The sequence below is a fragment of the Peromyscus maniculatus genome, chromosome 21, assembly GCF_049852395.1.
Source record: "Peromyscus maniculatus bairdii isolate BWxNUB_F1_BW_parent chromosome 21, HU_Pman_BW_mat_3.1, whole genome shotgun sequence".
Classification (NCBI taxonomy): domain Eukaryota; kingdom Metazoa; phylum Chordata; class Mammalia; order Rodentia; family Cricetidae; genus Peromyscus; species Peromyscus maniculatus.
Window position 1 is genome coordinate 15,214,720 of NC_134872.1, and position 25,962 is coordinate 15,240,681.

General features: G+C 38.2%; 1 protein-coding gene across 2 annotated transcripts in view; it reads right to left on the reverse strand.

The window, feature by feature from the left end:
- Pcdh15 (protocadherin related 15) overlaps window positions 1-25,962 on the reverse strand; it is a 1,435,956-nt gene that overhangs the window by 848,729 nt on the left and 561,265 nt on the right. For both annotated transcript variants that reach the window (XM_042266444.2, XM_076556998.1), the window contains exon 3: window positions 25,886-25,934. The gene's annotated coding sequence lies outside the window, so the exon portion shown is untranslated. The remainder of the gene's footprint in view (window positions 1-25,885; window positions 25,935-25,962) is intronic.

Here is a 25,962-nt window from a genome sequence, read left to right on the forward strand (position 1 = left end):
ACTTCAAGTACCTTTCCAGACTTTTAAAAACACTTGAAAAAATGAGGAAGGCAGGTCTCTGCCATCTGCAATGAGTTTAAATGGCTTTGGAACATTTGGTCTTTCCCCAGGGTAAAAGAATGAGAGCATGGTTGGTTGCCCTATGTGCTCAGAAACTTAGCAGGGGGCTTCAAGGGTCTGATCAGTGGGGTCTGTAGGAATTAAAAAGACTAGACATATATACCCTCATCCTTCTGGGAGGGAAATGTGAGGAAGGAGGTTTGCCTTCTTTGAGCCTTAAGGCATATGCAGGAGGTTTCGACAGAGACTTTTTGTGGCAGTATTTAATGTTTTTTCTTTTCTTTTCTTTTTTTGGTTTAAGTTCAAAGATGTGGGTTTTGAGTTTCTTGAGTTTAGATTTTACAGTTTGTTTCTGGCCTCAGCACTAATAGAATAATCAGCTTCACCTACACTCTGGTGCCAAAAGGACAAGGCCTTGCTCACAGATCATCAACTCTTGTATTTGCATTTTAATGTTTTAACCATCTTCTTTCTTGCCTCCTGAATTTGGTTTTCTAATGCAAGCCTTCCAAGGTAACTTAGTAAATGAAGCATCATAATTAACACTTGCATTGTTTGGATTTAGAGAGGCTTGTCACTGTGGAATGCAGTTAATGTGAAGACCATTTCTCATCTACACAAACACATGGGTAGCATCCATTGTTAGGAGTTACCAGCAATTATAAGAACAATTTGAAATCGCAATCAATTATCGCTAATTTTGTAGGTGTGTTTATCTTAAAGTTTCAAATTTTTATTGCCTTTGAAGTATTTTCTGAAAATTATTTTTATAGAAATATTCCTGGTCAAACTTAAATAATGCTGACAATGTAGTTTTGATGAACACTGAAACACATTTTTAATTACGAAGTGGTGGCCTATATGTGATGCTTCTTTGCTGTTTTTTTTTTTCCCTCCCTCTGTGGTCAAGGTCCAAGTTCAACTCTGTACCAGGTATAGTTTCTTGAATGACCGATTCTACATTACTCGATCCTAAACCCATAGGGTCACATTTTATTTTAGCATGAAAACTGAATCATATATCAAGTAGGAATGAAAGGACCTTATATCTAAGTAATGGGATTGGGAAATGGACTTTAAAGTGCATGAAATATTTGGAATAGATAGGGCGATTGTTAAGTGAAGCTACAGAAACATGGTCATGCCTATGCTGAAGTTTCTACAAGGTTGATTGATTGATTAGAAGCACATAGTTGTAGAGAGTTGGAATGTTGCAGACACAGAACCAAATGACCTTGAACTATCTTTATTCTCCCTAATACCTACTCATTGCCCACCTGTGTGCCTCACTGAACATTCTTTCAAATATAAGGTAAATCATTTGGGGTGTATTCATACCAGATCAATAGCTTCCAGCAACCCTCAAATCTAAAGAATGTCATCAGATAGAATTCAAGAACTCCATCAGATATTTTTTCCCTGATTTGCTGCATTTCCCCAGAAATCACCTTCCTGAGAGCCCAACTAACATGTCTGTTAGTTACTTTATTTTGACTTTTTTATGACTTTCTTTTGTTTTGTGACCATGGAAATCGATGTACCTGTTTCTGCATTAGTGTGTGTCTTTTTTATGGGGAGGTCACCTGAATCCACATTCTTGGGACACGATCACTTGTATTAACAGTGAGATAGTACTAAAATTACTACATTTTGCATTTTTAGCTTCAAGAATATCTCCTAGCAGGAGTTTCTTCAATGAATTTTTCAACATAACACCAAAAACTTGGAAAACATCTACTTCCTCACAGTTTTGTTTTAACTGATGTTTTTGATGAGACAACAGAGGTGTGCAAAAAATAATAAAAAGAGGGGGTGAATAAAGATAAACTACTTGTCATGCAAGCATTGTAGGGGGCCCCAAAACAACTTGACCACACAGCTGCCATGATAGGCTTAGAGGCCCAGACACAGCTTCTGGCAGACAACACCTAGACCCAAGAAAAGGCGTAAGCTCACCCCACCCAGTGGGGTCTGCATCTAAGGGGAAATACTTGACATTCCAAACAATATTACCCCTAGACAAATGTCAACCAATTAGGGTCCTGAACCCCGGAAATCCTGTCACCCCAACCTCTGCTATGATAAAATCCCACCCTGCCTGGGCTCTGGGGTCTCTGCTCTCAGCACTGCTTAGGACAGACAGAGAGACCAAGCCCCGGAGCTTGAAATTAAAGGCTCCTTGCTTTTACATGTGAGATTTGGTCTCCACTATCTGGGCCTAACAGCATGAGGACTTGAGTTAAATTCCCAGAGTCCATGTTAAAAAGAAAAAAAAAAAAATCAGCACGGTGGGGTACACTCATTACCCTGCAGGGAACAGATAGATATCCCTGGAGATGAATGGCAGCCAGCTAAACCAGATTAGTGAGTCCCAGGTCAGTGAAGGAACCTGCCTCTTGCAAATCAGGTTGGAAGGTGCCTGAGGAATGACACCCGTTTGGTATGTGGCTATCTCTTGCACACACACACACACACACACACACACACACACTCATACACACAGACAAAAGTCTCTCCATACTAAAATGATAAGAAAAAAAAAGTGTTGGAAAACTTAACTAAATTTCTCATTAGAGCCTCAAGAGGGCAGTGAGAAAAAGAAAATTTCATTCCTGCCTGCCACTCAGATGTTCCCCTTTTCAACGTTCTATAAATTCAGAATCATCTTCCTTCTTTTAATAACATTTATTCTTCATGAAAAAACTGATGATGCAAATGAATTTAAGTACTTACTATGCATAAACCATTTTTGTTGTTGTTGTTGTTGTTTTTTTGGCTTCTTTTAAAATTTAAACCAAAATTCTCAAGAGCTGATGGAAACATTACAGTAACCACATGTATGTAATCCAGTGCTGTCCTGCTGCTGCAGGCTTGACAGGTCTTTCTACAGGAGCTGAAGATTGGAAAGTGAGTTTGCAAAGCATTGTCATGTAGCCATGAGCACTCAGCTCACAGGCATAATGGGAGCTGGTCTGAGGAATCAAATTCCAGAAAATCTGATTTTGTTATTTGGCTCTGCAAGGTGCAGAGGCACCCACAGAATCCCTTTTCCAAATAATGGGCCAGGGAGATTTCCTCAACAGGATATTTTTCCTTACTAAGTTAGTGCTGCAGGTCTCATTTCATGTGTTTCTGCATTCTGCACCATGGTCCAGTAGCTGCCTCTATATTAAAGCCTTCCATCTTAGAGGGACACCCCTTAAGGCATAGGGTGTTAAAGAGGAGGTTAAAAATAACAGGGTATTGTAAGAAAATGATGTTAAAAGTGGGGTGAAACAAGCTGAATGTTCTAAGAGGAAGTGAAAATATTCCAAACCACAGCAAAAATCCTTAAGCCCAGGAAGCAAACAACTTAATGGCTCCAGCAAACAAAACAACTTAATGGCTTCAGGAAGTCCATGAAACTGACCAGATTCACTAGGCCCCTCCCTCTTTAAGCATATATAAGCAGTATGCTTGCTGAGGGACATTCTTGGACTAGTGGAACTGTCTGGATGATGCAGAAAACAGCAGAGCTGCCTGCAAGAGGCTCACTGGTCTGAGCTGAGCTACCTGGAAAGAACATTTTTCAACTAGGTTGAGTGGATGTTTGTTCAGCGCTACTAAGAAACAGTGTCACACAACAAGGCACAGCCTGATCTTATCATCACCTACCCTTATCTAGGGAAGGCTGACATCAACAGGTGCACTTTGAATAAATCCTGGCTTATATTTCAAAACCAAACCATGTCCTTTAAAAGTACTTAAGCTTCTTTTGATTAAAAACTTTTCAATAAATATGTATTTCAAAGTTTTATTTCCCAATGAAAGCAAAACCAATTTCAGAAATTCTATCATATAGATTTCATTACCATCTAAAGAAGAGGAATTTTAGAATATATTTCTACCAAGATCCTTTATTGGTTGAATAATCTAAATGTATATATTCTTCGATTTTAGACCAAACACTCTGAAATCTAATTTAAATTTGGAAAAAGCCTCTTCAGGCAATTTGAAAGGGATGAAAATGCCTCTAATCTAAAGTTTGTACTTGGAAGGCAAGAGAGATCCTGCAGGAAAGACAACTTCCTCAGAAACATTTGCTTGCTATCCCGCATTTACCTATGAAAAAAGCCATTCAAAGTTAAAGAGTATGCATGAAGCAAGGATTTAAGTTTCTTTAAGAGGCTCCATCACTAACATTCCATGGAAATTCACCACTGTTTATAATATTGGAAGGTGATAATATGAAAACTAAATAGCATACATATTAAGAAATATAAGTTGCAAGCATTTTTCTCTACCTATGACTTTCTTTATATCTCAGTCAAGAAAACAATATTTACATTTTGAAATATAAAAAATTAAAGTAGCCATAGGGTTTTGTTTTGTAATGATTTTATAAATTTAGATCATAAGTAAGATGTAGTCCTCACTAATAAAATTTGTTTTCATTGATGTCTCACTTTAGTTTACTGCTTGGGAAAGACTTTCTTCAAAGCTAAGGGGAAAATGCAGTCGAGGCTATCTGATTTACTTCTTACTTGGATTAGGGTGAGGCAACATTAAGGAACATTTTCTGAGTCACATGGTCTGACCTGACACTCAGGACTCAGGATACAGTCCAGCTTCATTTCTGTGTCCATAGCTTGGACTTGGGGTCCTAAACTGAAAAAGGTCCTACTAAACTTTAGGGGGAAACACAACAATTGGAATATGTTCTAAAGGTGTTAAAAATTATTTGTGCATGTGCTTATGTCTGTGTGTGTGTGTGTGTGTGTGTGTGTGTGTGTGTGTGTGACCTATGTACTTACCTATTTTAGAATATTAAGCAATTTAAATGACAAGTAAGTAAACTGCATCATTTTGATTATGATCTCAAAACAAAGGCTACTGATGAAAACTATAGAAAAAGAAACTAGATGCTAAACAAACACACTAATCAGTATTTGACCTTATAATTAAGAGGAGGAAAGTCAAAACCACCATCATTACTGTGCTATATACATTCTGCCGGTGTACATTCATGGTGTCCATCAGAGAGTTCCCAGACATATTCAGTCCTTATAGGCCAGAGTCTGACAATACAAACTCTTCCACAGCTCAAGTCAGTGTCAGGCTTTAACATTTTGCATCTCAAATGATTTGGAGAGAGCTTCAGGCTTTAATGAGTCTGTGTGACCATGAAGAGGCAAAGGCATGGCTAATCTAAGTATTTTCACTTTCTGGAATATAACAGTTTTCCCACTGTAATATAATGTTAAAATAAATAGGACTCTGTTGATCTGGGGGTGAAAGCCAAATCCTATTATTTGCATATAAATTGAGTTATTTTACCACACTTTATTTCACTGTTCTTAAGTATAGAAAAATGATCTATGGTTCAATTTTATTTGGTTTAAAATGAAGGATTTCTTATTCAATTTTATATATAATTAGTCTCTATTTGATTTACTTATTTGCCTTAATAGCTGTAATTATATATATAATATGTATAAACAAGTATATATATATACATACATACACATATATATATATTTGATTCTCTACCTCATAAGAGCAACTCATTAAAAGCATACATTAATTATTTTATTCAAAAAGTTTTATAGTCAATTATTATTGATGTAATAAATAAAAGAACAATTAAGAAAATTAAATAGTTATAATGACATGACAAAGATGTGATTGCTGGTTTCACACCAGTAGAATGTGCTAGACTAGCAGCTGTCCTGTACCTAGAATAGCATATCTTTTAGGGGCTGTGGGAAGGGGTAAGGAAAATCATTTGGGTTTGATCATTTTACTCTAATGTCATTGAAATCTTGATAAAGACCATTTGAAGAAATTTTAAAAGTCTATTTAAAAATAAAAAAAATACAATGAAGCAAATAGGCTTGTTCAAAAAAATAAAAAGCTTACCACAATATAACACTACCATATCTAAATCCTTCTAGAAAAATCCATTGATATCAGCAAGGAAACCCTTGTCCATCTACAGTGCTGCACAGGAAGAAGAGGCACAGAGGTTTGTAACATTTTTATGAGTTTTGATATCAAGCAGATTGCAAGATGAAAACAACTGTGAAGGATAAAATGAAGCATGAAAAAGAGCCAGGGAAACAATTGAAAAGATCACTCCATGTTCTCTCACATAACGCTAAAAGCAAAGATAATTTTTTTTTTTTTGTGATATATATTTTTTATTTTACAATACCATTCAGTTCTACATATCAGCCATGGGTTCCCCTATTCTCCCCCCTCCCACGCCCTCCCCTTACCCCCAGCCCACCCTCCATTCCCACCTCCTCCAGGACAAGTCCTCCCCCGAGGACTGTGATCGACTTGGTAGACTCAGTCCAGGGAGGTCCAGTCCCTTCCTCCCAGACTGAGCCAAGTGTCCCTGCATAAGTTCCTGGTTTCAAACAGCCAACTCATGGAATGAGCACAGGACTTGGTCCCACTGCCTAGATGCCTCCCAAACTGATCAAGCCAATCAACTGTCTCACCTATTCAGAGGGCCTGATCCAGCTGGGAGCCCCTCAGTCTTTGGTTCATAGTTCATGTGTTTCCATTCATTTGGCTATTTTTTTTTCAATAATTGAGTAAAACTGAAATTTATTATATGCCACAGTCGTCCTAGGGACCTCCATGCTATATATATAGCCTCTATGGTTCTATGGGTTGTGGTCTGATTGTTCATTTTATATCTAGAATCCACCAATGAGTGAGTACATACCATAACTGTCTTTCTGGGTTTGGGTTACCTCACTCAGGATGATTTTTTTCTAGTTCCATCCATTTGCCTGCAAATTTCATGCTTTCATTGTTTTTCTCTGCTGAGTAGTACTCCATTGTGTATATGTACCACATTTTTTTCATCCATTCTTCCGTTGATGGGCATCTAGGTTGTTTCCAGGTTCTGGCTATTACAAATAGTGCTGCTATGAACATAGCTGAGCATGTATCTTTATGGTATGTATCAGCATTCTTTGGGTATATGCCCAAGAGTGGGATGGCTGGGTCTTGAGGTAGTTTGATTCCTAATTTTCTGGGAAACCGCCATACTGATTTCCATAGTGGTTGTACAAGTTTACATTCCCACCAACAGTGGAGGAGTGTTCCCTTTGCTCCACATCCTCTCCAACATTGGTTGTCATTGGTGTTTTTGATCTTAGCCATTCTAACAGGTGTAAGGTGGTATCTCAGAGTCGTTTTGATTTGCATTTCTCTGATGATTAAGGATGTTGAGCATTTCTTTAAATGTCTTTCAGCCATTTGTAGTTCTTGTTTTGTGAATTCTCTGTTTAGCTCTTTAGCCCATTTTTTAATTGGACTGTTCAGTGCTTTGATGTCTAGTTTCTTGAGTTCTTTATATATTGTGGAGATCAATCCTCTGTCAGATGTGGGGTTGGTGAAGATCTTTTCCCAATCTGTTGGCTGTCTTTTTGTCTTATTGACTGTGTCTTTTGCCCTGCAAAAGCTTCTCAGTTTTGAGAGGTCCCATTTATTAATGGTTGTGCTCAGGGTCTGTGCTGTCGGTGTTTTATTTAGGAAATGGTCTCCAGTGCCAATGCGTTCAAGAGTGCTTCCTATCTTCTTTTCTATTAAGTTTAGTGTAACTGGATTTATGTTTAGGTCTTTGATCCACTTGAACTTGAGTTTTGTGCATGGTGACAGATATGGATCTATTTGTAATCTTTTACATATTGACATCCAGTTATGCCAGCACCATTTGTTGAAGATACTTTCTTTGTTCCATTGTATAGTTTTGGCTCCTTTGTCAAAAACCAGGTGTTCATATGTGCATGGATTAATGTCAGGGTCTTCAATTAGATTCCATTGGTCCGTATGTCGGTTTTTATACCAGTACCAAGCTGTTTTTATTACTATAGCTCTATAGTAGAGTTTGAGGTCCGGGATGGTGATGCCTCCAAGGGTAAGCAAAGATAATTTATGGACCAATGAGTAACTACATCCCAACATAACCCCAACCGTCCTCCTCTCCATGTCACCATATCCAGGCCTACACCTCTGGTTGTAGCCCTCTTTTTCCCCAAAAGGCCAGGCTAGCATAATGAAGGCCAGTTAATACTGTTCCCATCTCACCTGCATTCACCCAGCATAACTCCAAATACCCCTCCTCTCCTTATCACCATATCCCTGCCCATTCCTCTGGAGGAAGCCTTCTACCCATTAGAGTCCAGGCCAGTCCTCAACCCCAGAGATAAGGCCAACTTCCTGAAAACTAGGCAGAAGACATCTACCCCACCAAAAGCCAGGCCAGCATCTGAACCCCAGGGAACCCCTGGCCAAATCAGAGGCAATGTACATATAAATCCAGAACTTCAGCCCCAAACTTGAGCAGCAACCCCCTAATGGACCAGAGGCCATCCAGGCCATCAGAAGTCCAGCCCCCAATGTGGGCAGAGACTCTTTACTCAACCACAGGCCACAGGATCCAGAAGACCAGAGAGGAAACAGAAGCTAAGGAAGAAAACATCCACCAACAAAAATCAAATGCAGAAATTGGCACCTAGACCTATAATGACTCCAAATCTAGATGTTTAAGTGTAAGAACATAAACAACAACAGCCAGGGCAATATGTCACCACCAGAGCCTAGCCATTCCACTACAGCAAGCCTTTAATATTCCAACATAGTGGAAGCACAAAAACAAACAAACAAACAAACAAACAAACAAACAAAAAACTATCTTAAAACCAACTTCACAATGATGATCAAGGTCCTTAAAGAGGAGATGAAAAACTCCCTTAAAGAAATGGAGGAAAAGATAGCCAAAAACTTGGAGGAAACAAATCCCTAAAAGAATGCCAAGAAAGCCAAAATAAAATGAACAGGTGAAGGAAACTATGCAAGACATGAAAATCAAAATAAAAGCAATAAAGAAAACACAAACTGAAGGAATTCAGGAAATGGAAAATCTGGGTAAGTGAACAGGAACTACCCATGCCAGCATCACCAAAAGAATTCAAAAGATGGAAGAAAGAATCTCAGGCATTGAAGATACAACAGAAGAAACAGATTCACCAGTCAAAGAAAATGCTAGATTTAAAAGAAACTCTTAACACAAAACGTCCAGGAAATATAGGACACTATGAAAAGACAAAACATAGGAATAAAGGAATAGAAGAAAGGGAAGACCCCCAGCTGAAAAACCCAGAAAATATATTTAACAAAATAACAGAAGAAAATTTCCCTAACCTAAAGAAAGACATGCCTATAGAAGTACAAGAAGCTTACAGAACACAAAACAGATTGGATCAGAAAAGAAAGTCCCCATATCACATGATAATCAAAACACTAAATATATAGAACAAAGAAAGAGCATTAAAAGCAGTAAGAGAGAAAAAACCAAGTAACATATAAATGCAGACCTATAAGAATTATACATGACTTCTCAACAGAGACTCTAAAAGTCATAAAGACCTAGACAAATACCTTGCAAACTCTAGAAGACCATGGATGCCAGCCCTGACTAATATACCCAGCAAAACTTTCAATTACCATAGATGGAGAAAATAAGAATTTCACGCAAATGTCTAATTTAAACAATATTTATCTACAAATCCAGCCCTACAAAAGGTACTAGAAGGAAAACTCAAACCCAAGGTAGCTAACTATACCCATGTAAACACAGGAAATAGATAATCTCACACCAGAAAATCCAAAAATGGAAACACACACACACACACACACACTCACACACGCAGTACCACCACCACCACCCACAACAACATAGTAACAGAATGGATATTAAAACAGTATCCATCCTTCTGCTGTATACAAGAAACACACCTCAAAATCAAAGATAGACATTATTTCAGAATAAAGGGTTGGGTAAAAAAATTTCCAATCAAATGGCCCTAAGAAGAAAGCAGGTGTATCTATCCTAATATTGAACAAAATAGACTTCCAACCAAATTTAATCTAAAGAAATGGAGGACATTTCATATTTATTAAAGGAAAAATCTACCAGGACGATGTCTCAATTCTGAACATCCACATCCAAATGCAAGGGCACCCACATTTGTAAAAGAAACATTAGCAAAGTTTAAATCACACATTGAATCCCACATATTAATAGTGGGAAACTTCAACATCCCACTCTCACCAATGGACAAGTCATCCAGACAGAAAGTAAACAGAGAAATAATGGAACTCACAGATAGTATGCTTCAAATATAGTTAACAAATATCTACAGAACATTTCACCCAAACACAAAAGAATATACCTTCTTCTCAGCACCTCATGAAACATTCTCCAAAACTGACCATTTATTGGTCACAAAGCAAGTCTCAAGAAATACAAGAAAATTGAAATAACCTCTGTATCTTATCAAACAACTACAGAATAAAGTTGGATTTCAACAACAACAGAAATAACAGAAAGCCTACAAACTCATGGAAACTGAACAATTCTCTACTGAATTACCACTTGGTCAAGGAATGAAGACAGAAAGAAATAAATTAAAGACTCCCTAGAATACTATGAAAATGAAGGCACAACATACCCAAACTTATGGGACACAAGAAAGCAGTGCTAAAGGGAAAACTCATAGCACTAAGTACAAGCATAAAGAAATTAGAAAAGCTCATACCAATGACTTAACAGAGCACCTGAAACATCTAGAACAACAACAACAAAAAGCAGACACACCAAAGAGGACTGGATGGCAGGATATAATCAAACTTAGGAATGAAATAAATAAAATAGAAACAAAGAGAACAATACAATGATTAAATGGAACAGAGTTGGTTCGTTGAGAAAATCAACAAGAAAGACAAACTATTTTTTTTAATAATGTATTTTTATTTTGTGTTCATTGGTGTTTCACTTGAGTGTATGCCTGTGTGAGAGTGTCAGAAGGCCTGGAACTGGAGTTACAGACAGTTGTGAGCTGCCATGTGGGTGCTGGGAATTGAACCCAGGTCCTCTGGAAGAACAGTTACTGCTCTCAACCACTGAGCCATCTCTCCCGATCCCGAAAGACAAACTCTTATGCAAACAGTTAGTTAAAAAGGTAGAGAGAATATCAACATTAACAAAATCAGAAACAAAAAGTGGGGCATATCAATAGACACCAAGGACATCCAAAGAATGTTTAGGTTATATTTCAAAAATCTGTACTGTACAAAATTAGAAAAGTTAAAAGAAGTGGACAATTTTCTCAATAAATACCACTTACCAAAATTAAATCAAGATCAGATAAACAATTTAAATAGACCTATATCCCTCAAGGAAATTGAAGCACTCTTTAAAAATTTCCCAATCTCCCAGGACTAGATGATTTCAGTGCAGAATTCTACCAGACTTTCAAAGAAGAGCTAATACCAATACTTCTCAAATTATTCCACAAAATAAAAACAGAAGGAACATTGCCAAATTCATTTTATGAACCACAGTTACCCTGATACTCAAATCACACAAAGACTCAACAGAGAGAGAGAGAGAGAGAGAGAGAGAGAGAGAGAGAGAGAGAGAACACTACAGACCAGTCTACATCAGGAAAATAGATACAAAGATACTCAATAAAATACTTGTAATCTGAATCCAAGAACACATCGAAAAGATAATCCACCATGATCAAGTAATCAAATGGGCTTCATTCCAGAGATGGAGGGATGGTTCAACAGAGGAAAATCTGTCAGTATAATCTACCATATAAACAAACTGAAAGAAAAAAAAAACTCACATGATCGTCTCATTAAATGCTGGAAAAGCCATTGACAAAATCCAGCACCCTTTCATGATAAAAGGCTTGAAGAGATCAGGGATTCAAAGAACATGCCTAAACATAATGAAAGCAATATACAGTAACTCAATAAATGGGCTGAGAAAGAAAGAAATCAGGGAAACAACACCCTTCACAAAAGCTACAAATAATATAAAAAATCTTGGTGTAACTCTAATCAAGAAAGTAAAACACCAATATGACAAAATCTTAAAGTCTTTGAAGAAAGACATTGGAGAAAATATCAGAAGATGGAAAGATCTCACATGCTCCTGGATTGGTAGGATTTATGTAGTCAAAATGGCCATCTTACCAAAAGCAATAAACAGATTCAAACAATCACAATTAAAATCCCAACACAATTCTTTACAGATCTTAAAAGAACAATAATCAACTTTATATGGAAAACAAACTGGCCAGAATAGCTAAAACAATCCCATGTAATAAAAGAACTTCTGGAGGTATAACCATCCCAGATTTGAAGCTCTACTACAGGGCTATAGTAATAAAAACTGCATGGTACTGTCATAAAAACAGACAGATGGATTAATGGAATTAAATTGACGACCCAGAAGTAAATCCACACAACTAAGGACACCTGATTTTCAACAGAGAAGTCAAAATTGTACATTGGAAAGAAGAAAGCATCTTCAACAAATGGTGCTGGTATACTGGATGACAGCATGTAGAAGAATACAAATAGATCCATATCTACTGCCCTGCACAAAACTCAAGTCCATGTGGATCAAAGATCTCAACTTAAATCCAGATACACTGAAACCAATAGAACAAAAAGTGAGGAATAACCTTGAATACCTTGGGACAGGAGACAACTTTCAGAATAGAACACCAGTTACTTAGACACTAAGATCAGCAATTAATAAATGGGACCTCATTAAACCGAAAAGTTTTTGTATTGCAAAGGACATTGTCTATAGGACAAAACAACAGCCTACAGAATAGGAAAAGATCTTCACCAACCCCACATCTGATAGAAGGCTAATCTCCAAAATATATAAAAACTCAAGAAACTAGAAATCAAAAAATCAATCCAATTTTTAAAAAATGGGGTATAGTTCTAAACAGAGAATTCTCAGCAGAAGAATCTCATATGACTAAGAAACAGAGTAATGTTCAACATCCTTAGCCACTAGGGAAACACAAGTTAAAATGACTCTGAGATACCATCTTACACCTGTCAGAGTGGCTAAGATCAAAATCACAAGTGAAAGCTTACACTGGAGCAGATGTGGAGCAAGGGGGATACTCCTCCATTGCTGGTAGAGGTGCAAACTTGTACAGCCACTTTGCAATTTGGAAATTGGTTTACTTCAAGATCTATATACCTTGGGCATATACCCAAAACATGCTCAATCATACCACAAGGACATCTACTCAACTATTCATATCAGCTTTATTTGTGATGGCAAGAACCTGAAAACAACCTATGTCCCTCAACCGAAGAATGGATAAAGAAAATGTGGTACATTTATACCATGGAGTATTACTCATCTGTTAAAAACATTGATGTTATGAAATGTGCAGAAAAATGGATGGAACTCATCCTGAGTGGGGTAACCCAGATTCAGAAGGACCAACATGGCATGTACTCACTTATAAGTGGATATTAGCTGTTAAGTAAAAGATAATCATGCTATAATCTACAGGCCCAGAGAGGCCAGGTGACAAGGAGGGTTCAAGGAGGGGGACAAAGGGTTTTCTTTGGAAAGGGGAAGCAGAATAGATTTTGTGGGTGGACTGGTGGTAGGTGGGGATAGGAACATGAGGGATCAGGTAGGGGTGGGGGGAGTATTGAAAGAGCAGATTGGAAAGGGGTTTATTTCAGGGTGAGGTAGAAACTTGGTTCAACTCCAAGGAATATATAAGAATAAGCCAGATAAGTGTCTTAGCAATAGTGGACATGTAGCCTGACTTGGCCTTGCACATAACTTTCAACCTACAGTCTGTCCTGCCTAGGGGGTATGCTGGGGTAAGGGTGACACTGAGATTGTGGGAGTGACCAACCAATGACTGGTCAAGTCTCAAAATTATACCACCAGAGAGTGAGCCCACCCATGGTATTGCCTGGAGTGCCAGAACCCAGAGGCTGGATGGCTCATAGACTTAGGCTAGAACCAAACATAACTGAAGGAAAAAAGTCAATGTAATTATGCCTAATGATATTCTGCTATACTCATAGATTGGTGCCTAGCCCAATAGTCACCAGAGAGGCTTCATCCAGCAACTGGTGGAAAGAGATGCAGACCTACAGTCAAACATTAGACTGAGCTCAGGGAATCCTATAGAAGAGAGAGAGGAAGGATTGTAGGAGCCAGAGGGGTCAAGGACATCACAAGAAATCCACAGAATATACTAACATGGCTCACAGGAACACAGAGACTGAGCCAACAACCAGGGAGCTTGCATAGGACTGACCTAGACCCTCTGCACATATGTGAGTTTTGTAGCTTAGTCTTCTTGTGGAACTCCAAAAAGTGGGAGCAGGGACAGTCTCCAACTCTTTAATTGGTTTTGAGACCCCATTCCTTATAGTGGGTTGCCTTGCCCAGCCTTACTACAAGGCAAGGTGCCTAGTCTTACTGCATCTTGATATGGCATGTTTTGTTGATATCCATGGGAGGCCTCTGCTTTCCTGAATAGAAACAGAGGAGGAGTGTATGTGGGGGGAGGGGAAAGCAGAAGGAAAATGCTCCCAGGGACTGAGAGGAGAGGAAGGAGGGGAAACTGTGGTTAGGATGTAGTAAAATAGAGAAAAGGAAGGGATGGAGGGAGGGAAGGAAGGATGGAACAAAGGAAGGAAGAAAAGAAGGAAGGAAAAAAACTATAGACTAACATGAGCATCATATATATTCATGTTTGTCATATATGTGACATTAATATGAATACCGAGTTATTTCTCAAGGTACAGTTGGCCTTTCACTATTCCACACAATGCACTTGGCAATAGGGTCTCAGGGGGAAAAATAAACAAGAGATTCCTCTTCTGATGAAACAGCTCCTATGGACCAGAAGAAGAATAGCCCAACAAATCACAAAATGCTGTTGATAAAATGTGAGGGTTTTGTTGTGTTTTCCTCCTGGCCAATTCAGCTGTGCATCTCTTATTACAGAGTTGGAAGTATTTCAATCATCATACATTTACAACACTTTGCAGGCTGGAGGGAGATGAATCACTTTGTGTAAACATAGTCAGCAAATGAACACATACATACCCATAAACAACCTCCTTTCTCCTTTCCTTCCTCCCCTCTAGTTAAATTTAATGTGAAATTAGGTGCAGAATTGAGGTTCACTGGCACACATTACATAGCTCTGTCTTCGATATCATGATAAAGTCACTGCAGTGAAATCTCAATGGAACTGATATGAAGGCCTAAATGAAAGGTCAACAAGAATAGCAGTGTCGTCTGTCCCTTCACAATAGGAGACTGTGCTCATATTTTATACTTTTAATTGAACAGTGTTTTTCATCATTGATACAACTTCATTAAGCTGTGTATGTGTGTGTGTGTCTCTGTGTGTGTGTGTGTCTGCGTGTGTGTGTGTGTGTGCGTGTGTGTGTGTGTGTGTGTGTGTGTGTGCTTAAGCTGAAGAAACTAAGACTTTTCTCAATAAGTATTATTTGACTTAAGAAAAATATCCAACTTGTGTTTCTAGATTTCTACACCTGAAAAGACTCCCAAGGGCTATTACAATTTTGGTTATTTGTAGCAGAGATCATCTGCCCTGAGATGATCTAATTATAGTAACTGCAACTTTACCTTCCTCTTTGTTCTCTTTTAAACATCTGATCTATTTTGAAGCTGGAGAAATGGCTCAGGTTAAGAACAGATATTGTTCTTGCAAGGGACTGGACACCAGTTCCATGTGCCCTTACCAAGCTGTCCACAAGTGTATGTAACTCCAGTGCCTGGAGATCAAACACCCTTTTCTGGTCTCTGAAGAAACCTGCACATGTGTACATAGTCACACAACTAAAAAAATAAATACATCTTTAAAAGGGCATAACCATTTCAATTAAAAAGTATCATGATGTACTTTGCTTCACATGCTAGCTTGGAAGGTGAGACTTAGCAAAATTCCCAAGATCCCGTGCAAGGAAAGAAAATGTGTAGGGGCAGAGCTAGTCATGAACATTTCCTGTCTTCATGGGAGTGAGCAAAACAGAAGGACAAGGAGTTTCATGTACAGTTCTGAACTCAATCCAATCCTGCTGAACTTCTAAACCTGATAGGCAGAGTCTCTGCATTTGATCACTCCAGTTGGATGGTCTCATCTCTTCCATGAGATGAGTTGTTGTTGATGGTGTTAGGATATACCAACAGCTGCTCCATTTGATCTCCAGATGGATCCAAGCTGCTTCCCTTGATGTTGCTGAGCATCTTGTCAGGTTCCTATTTTCATCTGCTACCTGGCTGGGTTAAGTGTTTCTTCAGTTCTTTCTAGAAAACCACAGGCTCAGTTTACCATTGCATCTTTAGAGATTGCTCACACATTCTGAATCCATATGATTTGGAAGTAATACCATTCATATTCTAGTCTGATTTGAATTTTTTTATATTTTTCTTTATTAGCTTTATATGTTTAGTTAAAAATATTATTACATCACTTCTCTCCTTACCTTTGCTCCCTCCAGAGCCCCCCATGCCCCTTTCTCTGCAATCCCTCCCATTCCCCCTACTCTCAAATTGATAGCCTCTTTTCCTTTGATTATTATACTGATTTGAATCCATTTAATTGCATCATGAGTTACAATTCCAACATGGTCCATCTTGTTAAATGTTCCATGAGATGACTTTACAAGCTGTGTTACTGGTGATGATTTACTTCATGGAGCCCTATATACTAGCATAAACCTATATTGGAAAATACTCTGGTTATGTGTAACATGCACCAGTGACCTGACTGGTTGAAGAATTGATGACTCCCAAAATTTGATACCTCCTGTATTTTTACTATTACAACTGTTAATTGTCAGTAAAATAAAATTGGAGAGTAATGATCCCTGAGGTGGACAGATGTCTGTGCAGTTATCCTGCCCTGGTCCAACTGTACTTCTTCATACATGGAGAACAAAACATCCTTGTTGTGCAGGACTTTTAGGATGGTGAGTATCTAAGTTGGGGTTTCTATTGCTATGATAAACCATCATTACCTAAAACAACATGGAGAGGAAAGGGTTTATTTCTTCTTACAAGTTATGCACCACCATCATGGGAAACTAGGGCAAGAGTTCAAGGAACCTGGAGGCAGAAACTGAAGCTGAGGCCATGGAGAAGTGCTGCTTATTGGATTGCTCCTTGTGGCTTGCTCAGTAACCTTATATATATAGCCCAGGCATATCTGTCATAGGTGAGACCACACATAGTAGTCTGGGTCAGTCTTCATACATCAATCAGCAATTGAGAAAATGCCCCACAGACATGCTATGGCCAATCAGATGAAGGTAATTTCTCAGTTGTGACTCTCTTTTTCCAGGAATATCTAGGTTTGTATCAAGTTAAGAAAAACTAGGAACACACTGGTTAATATAATATGTGAGCAAGAACTCACCACACAATAGTTACACCCAGGTTACCTTCAGTATAATGATAACCAAGTAGAAACGAATTCCAAAAGTGTTCCTTATCTATCATCATGAAGGGCCATAGAAAATTGTTCTGATAATTCATGGAGGCAAGTGAGACAAATTTAGATTAGATAATGTTTCAATATATTCAATTTACCAAGTGAACACTTACTAGTTTTTTTTAAAGATTTTATTTATTTAATATTTGTGTGTGTGTGTGTGTGTGTGTGCGCGCGCGTGCACATGCGCGCGCATGCGCACACATGCCTGAGTGTATATTTATGCACCATGTGCATGCAGATGCCTACAGAGCCAGAAGAGGTCTTTTGTGTCCCCAGGGATGGTAGTTACAAGTGGCTGTGAGCCCCCTGGTGTGGGTGCTGGGATTTGAACCCAGGTCCTTGGCAAAATGAGCAAGTGCTCTTAACCACTGAGACATTCTCATGTTATTTAAAATAGAAAATAATAATGAATAATGTTCTACTTACTAAGAAGATGAGCATTATTGATTATCATTTTCTATTTTAAATAGCATATTTTTACTCTAGGTCCAAAACATTCAATATCTTGAAGTGGTCACTGTGCAAAGGTCATACAACTTTTATGTCTTTACTTTATTAAATGACTGATAAAAATGGAAATGTTCCTTGTAAAATCATTTCCTTTTCTAAACCTCTTTTGACTGATAGAATACACAGAATCAAAGAAAGGCCCATATATTCAACACTACACTCAGCCTTGAAGCCAGACTCCAGGCTTGACAGTAAGAGCCCACTTTGAAAATTTAAATATTAATTAAAATTAATCCATTTTAGTAAAGAATTTCAAAATTAAAACTTCAATGCCTATGGGCAAATGAATTTGAAACATGATACAAGCTTTAAATGAGTACAATACAAGAGAGAAACCATCTCACCACTGAACATATTTAAATAGTATGTTAAGAGTCAGTAAGTAGCACACCAGAAATATCCAAGAACTATAAGATATGTTACTGTGTTAAACTTCTAGGTAGGCAGCTAAAATCAAAATAGTAGCAAAGCACACATGTTAAATAAGATATAAAATTCATTGAGTTTTATAATGCAAGCTCTTTGAATGGCAATAGTGAACTGAACCTTACATGGAATTTTGCTGATTAATATAAAGATGGTGAAACATTGGACGAGTGTTGGGCTGTCTGTTCTATGTGGTTTATTGGGAGAAAACCTTCCTTAGATGGCATATCCAACTTTAACAGGTTCTTCATGAGATTAGAGCCTTCAAAGAGACCCTGGGATAGGTAGGAGGCAGCCCACCATGGCAGGCGCCTTTGGGTTTAGCCGGCAAATATCTGTATACCCTCTGTCATTATATAACATACTGTGGCTGGCCTGCCACAGCTGTCCAGTTGCTTTGGTGGCTTACAGCTATACTAGAGCATTGCCAAGTTATCTGCATCTACTATTGTCCTATTTCTCTGAGGAAAAAAAAACTGTAGGAAATCTAACCAGGGTAAAACACAACTTTATTTCTGTCAAATTTTATATGGATACTGTGAAACCACTGCCTCCTGTGAAAAGGATGATTAAGGCAAAAAGGGAGGCAGATTTGCAGGAACACTGTCTGAGGGAAGATAGTCTACACTGGAAGTACTCAGCTAGACAATAACACATCATAATATAGAAAAATGCATTCCTGATGCTTCAGAATATTCAAAGGGTGATTGAAAATTACAAGTTGCTCTCAAGCTACAGGGTACTGGACCATCTTTCTTAATCCATGTAGAATGTCAGACTGCCTGGAAAACATTGGGATATATTCTTAAGGGAACGCTTGCTCTCAGAGGGAGGAGCGGACTTTAGTTTCTAAGGAATAAGGCATCTGGGCCTGTGAGCCACTTGCATTTGAGCCAGGCCACTGAGAATGCTCCGGTTTCCACACCTGACTTGCATAAGTGCAACTGGGTCCATAGGGTTCAGATCCAGCAGCTTGTTTAAGATTAGAAGAACGGCCACCCGTGACTGAGAGAGGGGAGCACTTAACAGCTTGGTGTCTCTCAGCATGAGAAAAATCAGAGAGACAGAACAGGCATGCATGCGAAAACTCAGAGAAGGGAGATATGCAAAGGAGGGTGACATCACCAATTGGCAGTGCCTTGTCTTATACTGCATGTAGACCTGAGACCCCGGAAGCCTCACCATACTTTGGTTTGCTACTGCCAGGAATTGCAACATCCTAAACTTTTACCTAATCATTTTGGGTCTTTAAATTTTCTTGATATTCTTGTAGCTGAGAATACTGCTAATGAATGGACCATCACAGTTCTTCGTAGCAGGGACAGGTAGCTATGAAGGTGATAACACATGCCTCACGTGTCACAGTCATGGGGACATAATTGCCGTGTGGGAAAGTATTGCACCCTAACCAAGAAGGCAAGCCACAGAGACTCTCACTGTGGATGGCACGGGCCAGAGGGACAAGGGAAGTCATATCCCATGGAGGAAGAGACAGAGTGCAGTGCCTACAGCTGCACACTCTCCATACTATTTTGAGGTTTTAGTAATGACACATTGGACTATCATTTTCCTTTGCCCAATGTGCACAGGCCCCTATACCAAGAAACACTTTTTTGAGGGGGAAAGAAGCCATCAAAAGTGGTCAACAAAACCTGAAGTAGATCTCAGTCCTCGGGGGAGGCTTTGCTCTGGAGGAGGTGGGAATGGGGGGGGGGGCTGGGAGGAAGGGGAGGGTGGTGAGGGGAGGAACAAGGGAATCAGTGGCTGATATGTAGAACTGAATTGTATTGTAAAATAAAATTAAAAAAAGAAAAAAAGAGTTGAAATTAAAAAAAAAAAAACTGAAGTAGGTTTAATCTAAGACAGATTGACGTCCACCCAGTTGGCTAGTTAAATTAGAGTGGCTTATCTAGTTATTTATTCCATTAGGTGATAAAATAAAGAGCCTCAAGATAGAGTTGGGTTCATTTATATATATATGTTTAATTTGGCAACAAATTACTGTGATCTACTTGTAAGAACATGTGACTTCATAGGATAGTGTGATCAGAGAGGAAACATGGGAGAATTCAAAGTTACAGGAATTGGCATTAAAAGGGAGCTCATAACATACAGTAAAGAAAAAACACACACAAACTTCCCCAAAATAAAAATAAAGGGGAAGAGAACAAACCACTAAACAAAGAAAATATATTGCTATGGACACAAATGGATCTAGAACATTCCACCTATAGATAACAGAAATCTAAAGGAAAAGAAGACAAGCTAAGAGTGAAAACAAAAAGATAATTATAAAAGAATATGCCCCTCATTTAAAGAAGATCACATTTAAAAAATTGAATTTCCAGATAAACTTAATGAGAAGCCTTATGAAAGCCATCTATTCCTGGAATTTTAAATTTTAATGGCAAAGAAACACAGAAGGTAGGAAGGGGAAAAAAATCACTGAAAGGCACAAGAATTAGATCAACCCCAAATGGTCACCATTAAATCCTGGAGTTGATTAGACAGCCATCTGCAGGGGCAAAGGGGGACAGTGGAGCTTGCATGGGACTGACCTAGGCACTCTGCATATACGTGACAGTCGTGTAGCTTGGTCCTCTTGTAAGACTCCTAACAGTGGGAGCAGGGCTGTCTCTGGCTCTTTTACTGGCTTTTGGGACCCTACTCCCCATAATGGGTTGCCTTGCCCAGCCTTAATACAAGGGGAGGTTCTTATTTGTTACTGAAACTTGATATGCCATGTTTTGTTGATATTTGTGGAAGGCCTGCACTTTTCTGAATAGAAATGGAGGAGTGGATGAGGGGAGGGCAGAGTGGAGGAGGCGGGGGGCTGGGAGGAGAAGAGGAAGGGGGCACTGCAGCCAAGATGTAAAGTAAATAAATTTATTTATTTAAAAAATCCCATTCTAACAAATACATTACATGTAATCTCCCTAGGGAGGAAATAAAAACACTGACTTGACATAGACATGGAAAATAAAGCACATTTTTCCCCCTAAGGAGTCCATATGAAGACAGAAAAGTACAGAAACTTCATAAGAAATTAGAAATTGTGTCATTATATGCACTCAAGAGAAGAAATGGAACAGTCCCTGGTTATAATAGAACCTACTAATTATTACATGTTGCAGTGAAGTCTTTCAGTATAATGCAGTTGATCATTGACTCCTCGTTGGATGAAAGCAGCTGTACCTTGAATTCTATTCCAGTATTCATAGCTATGACTTAAGACATTGAGCAGCTTGAATTTGAGCAGTGTGAGTTGACTCTGTGTGTGTGTGTGTGTGTGTGTGTGTGCGCGCGTGCGTGCGCGCGTGCATTTCTGTTTGAAAGCACACACATATTAATAAAAGATAAAGTTAAACAATGAAGATTACGATTAAGGATTAAGCTGGATTAGCAAATGTCATAAAAATTTGGTAGGCTGTAGTCCTTTTATTATATAAAATGACAGGTAAATAGCTCCTCAAAAGTATAAAATATTATAATCCATATTTATAATAGCAAAATATTATGAAAAGACGTAGTGATCTCAAGGGTCTTATAGGCAACTTCTGATATGAGATTTCATGGAGAAGCTAACCGCTTGCAAAGTATACGTCAATGCTTTGGGTGTTGCCTGTCACAGACTACCCCCTCCCGGCAGCCCCATATTCTGACCCTGGGAAAAAACTTTCACAGCACCAAATGCCTTTACATTACTACTCATACAGTATTCTTTTACTAAATTATCCATAAATGACTTAGGCAGCTACCTCTGTTGAGCATGCAGCATTCACAACACTTGGATTAGTTGTGGCTTTGTGTTTCTTTCAGAGAGATATGGTTCCCCTTACCAGAAAGTTGATACTTGGCAAGAAGGGTGTGCTAACACAGCACATTGTTAAGGGGAAATCAAGGGCATTCACAATGTAGCCACTGATAGGAAATTTATAATAGTTAAGTGTTTATAGGGCATCTTTGACAAGGGTGGGAAAGATTTGCTTGACCACGCTGTCTTGAGGAGAAGACTTCACATTTCAGGCTCCTTCCAAGTCTAACACGATGGTTGATGTAGAGAGAGCTGAACACAGAAGTCAATTTTATGAGCATCCTAAGCCAGTGTGAAGGTAATATTGGCAAGTCAGACTTAAAAGTAAAGATATAACAAAGTATAAAATAAAATACTGAATTAAATGGTATTTTAGATTGACCTGAAGTTTTGAAAAGACCAAAACATTCTGAAATTTACATAACTGCCCTTGGACTATTCATATTGCAGTATTTAATAAAAACAGCCATCTAGTGAACTTATTTTATGTGTTAAAACCAAGATAAGGAATGAACAACCACAAACCAAGTTCCAGAAAGAAAATAAAAATCACACCTAAATGAGGTCAGATTATATTATGTAGTGAGACATTATTTACAAAATTCATAGATATGAAAACAGCCAGTTCAGGCAGCTTTTGTGTATGGCTAATGTCCTTTGGGCTTGCTGGTAAGAAGTAAGAAATTTTAAGCATTCTAAAAAGTTCTGAAAGTCTCTCTTACTAGCACTGATTAAAAGAACAGAATACCAAATGCAACTAACAAATTTCTTTTGCATTTTCTGCCTACCGAGAATACTAGGCATTTTCTTGTCTCAATCATTCTCAAACTATCTTGCAATGGCCTATCTATACATATTCATCATGCTGACAGCAGCATCACAAATAAATATGCAGATAAGAAAACAGAATTGCATGCCTTTATCTTTTAAATATGGGGCATACATAAAAATAGATACAAGAGGGCAGATTATTAGAACGAACAATAAAAATAGGCAGAGTGCATTCTATCCTGTCCTGATAAGGTAGAGCAAAGGCAGGTACTGAGCACTCTGCTTGTGTGTGTTCACAGCTCCTCAGTCTTCTCCTGAAAGTCAGCAACCAGGGTTAAGCATTTAAAAAACATAGGTTTATTCCCTTTGTGGGTTTTCATGACACATCTGTGGATTGCCAATACCCCACTGCTACCATTCAGGCAGTGGGAAGAGGCAGGCATTTGAGTATGCAGCTGGAAGACTATAAAAGATGGACAGTGAGCCTTGGGCTGACTGTCAAGTGATCTATTTTGAGACGCTGGCAATGACCTAAAAGGCTGGGGACAAGTTCAACATCTGAGTAATTTCACCACAGGCATAGTTTTATAAATGATGATCAAGAATGAATACATAGAGAAGAGAGCTTTGCCTCTAGGCATTACTTGACATGGTCAGGAATTATTGGTTAATTTCTGTTGTATTTTGTTTTCTTTTTTTTCGTGTGTGTATGTGTGTGTGTGTGTGTGTGTGTGTGTGTGTGTGTGTTAATTGAAAGACATTTTTGTTCTCTCTTGTCATTCATTAACTCAAGGATAAAAAGAATATTTAGTCTCTATTATTTTGAAGGAACTATCACAAGAAATTAAACTAACTTAGTCAAGGGATTTTCAAAAAATTATACCTATTTACTTTGTAAAAACATGTAACATTGGTGATTAATAAACCCCCAAGATATGTAACAGCACAGAACATTATTTTTAAAGAAACAAAACAACTAGCATGATACAAAGGAGTTATTTTTCACTTAACTTTGAAGTTAGCTTTTCTATACTCATTTAGGAATATAATCATAAAGCATTCATGTATAATTTCATACCCCCTCCTCCAAATCCACAGGCAAACACAGAGAGACAGATGAGAACCCAAAACTTGAAAAGCTTCCAGACTCTTCTGCACAGATGTCTACTTCTTTGAAAGTTCTGATGAGAACTAACTCACAAAAGCATGGCTGAAATACTAAGCCTTGATTTATTTAGAGTCATAAACAACCAGCTTCCTTTGCAAGAGGGAAGCTGACTTGTGTGAATCCTATTTTCCTCAATAATGAAACCCATCACTTCAGCACGAGCTATCCAAAACCTTCCTCTCCTTCAATGCTCCCGAACACCGGGGCATGAATGGTGGCATTTTGTACCTGTTCTTTCCCTCCTTTCCTTTTCATAGTCACTCAAGCAGGAAACTGAGAGAACTGTGGCTGAATGAGATTCTCCACACATGGAAGAAGGCACAGATAAGTGGGTGCATGTAGCAAAATGTTTTGTCTTAAAGCTTTTCTATCTATGATATATAAAAATATTCAACAAATGTATCACCTGGGTGGCCGTGGCACATGCCTTTAATCCCAGCACTCGGAAGCCAGAGCCAGGCGATCTCTGTGAATTTGAGGCCGCCCTGGGCTACAGAGTGAGATACAGGACAGGCATCAAAACTACACAGAGAAACCTGTCTCAAAAAACCAGAAAAAAAAGAATATATTATTAACTTATAGTCAGGGAATAACCAAATTCATTTTCATAAAGGCCAATATTTTCCCAATTTAGTTGAAAGTTGAATACTGAGAATAAAAACCTTTAAAGATTCAAGAGACATATTTTTAAAGTCAGAACACACCACCATTATTTTGGACTTTTTTTTATACCATTGTGAAATTCATTATGTGGCTTATTTCTTTTTTCTTTAGATAAATGTAAATAGATGAATACTAGTAAACACATACATGGTAGAGAAATGATAGACATATGGTAGATGTATAGATAATAGATGTTTTAAGATAAATAATATTGTTGGAGAGAGAGATTATACATACAGACAATGATGTGGTGGATTAATTGATAGATGATAGAGATGTGATAGAGAAATGATATACACAAGATAAATAAATGATACATAGAAGGGTAGAAAATAATACTTAAATAATAGGTGAATGGATAGACAGATGATAAATACATAGATGATTATTGATGACAGATAAATGATATTCCGATGATAGATGACATATAGGTTGATGATTAATCAACCACTAAATTACAATTGGTATGTGACATTTCACTAGAAAGTCATTGTTGTAAACATTTTAACTTTGTTTCACACAGTTTATTGCTGTGGGATGGTCTGTATGTCAAATTGCTCTGATTGGTCAATAAATAAAACACTGATTGGCCAGTGGCCAGGCAGGAAGTAGGTGGGACAAGGAGAGAGGAGAATTCTGGGAAGCGGAAGGCTGAGGCAGAGAGACACTGCCAGCCGCACCATGACCAGCAGCATGTGAAGATGCTGGTAAGCCACCAGCCATGTGGCAAGGTATAGATTTATGGAAATGGATTAATTTAAGCTATAAGAACAGTTAACAAGAAGCCTGCCATGGCCATACAGTTTGTATACAATATAAGTCTCTGTGTTTACTTGGTTGGGTCTGAGTGGCTGTGGGACTGGCGGGTGACAAAGATTTGTCCTGACTGTGGGCAAGGCAGGAAAACTCTAGCTACAGTTTATATCAAGAAGAACAATAGAAACAGACATGGTTCTTAACTCTTTTCAGTGTTATAATTGGATAACAACCAACAATGTCTGACAACATACAAAACACAGATACAGCTTCACTTTAGAAACCAATGAAGTTTGAAATTTTCACCTAAATGTAAAATACAGCTGACCCTACCTTGTTCATAGAGCTTGAGGGTGCATTCAGAGCATGACAGTGCAAGTCCCTGTAAACAAAAGAAACCATTAAGTCAA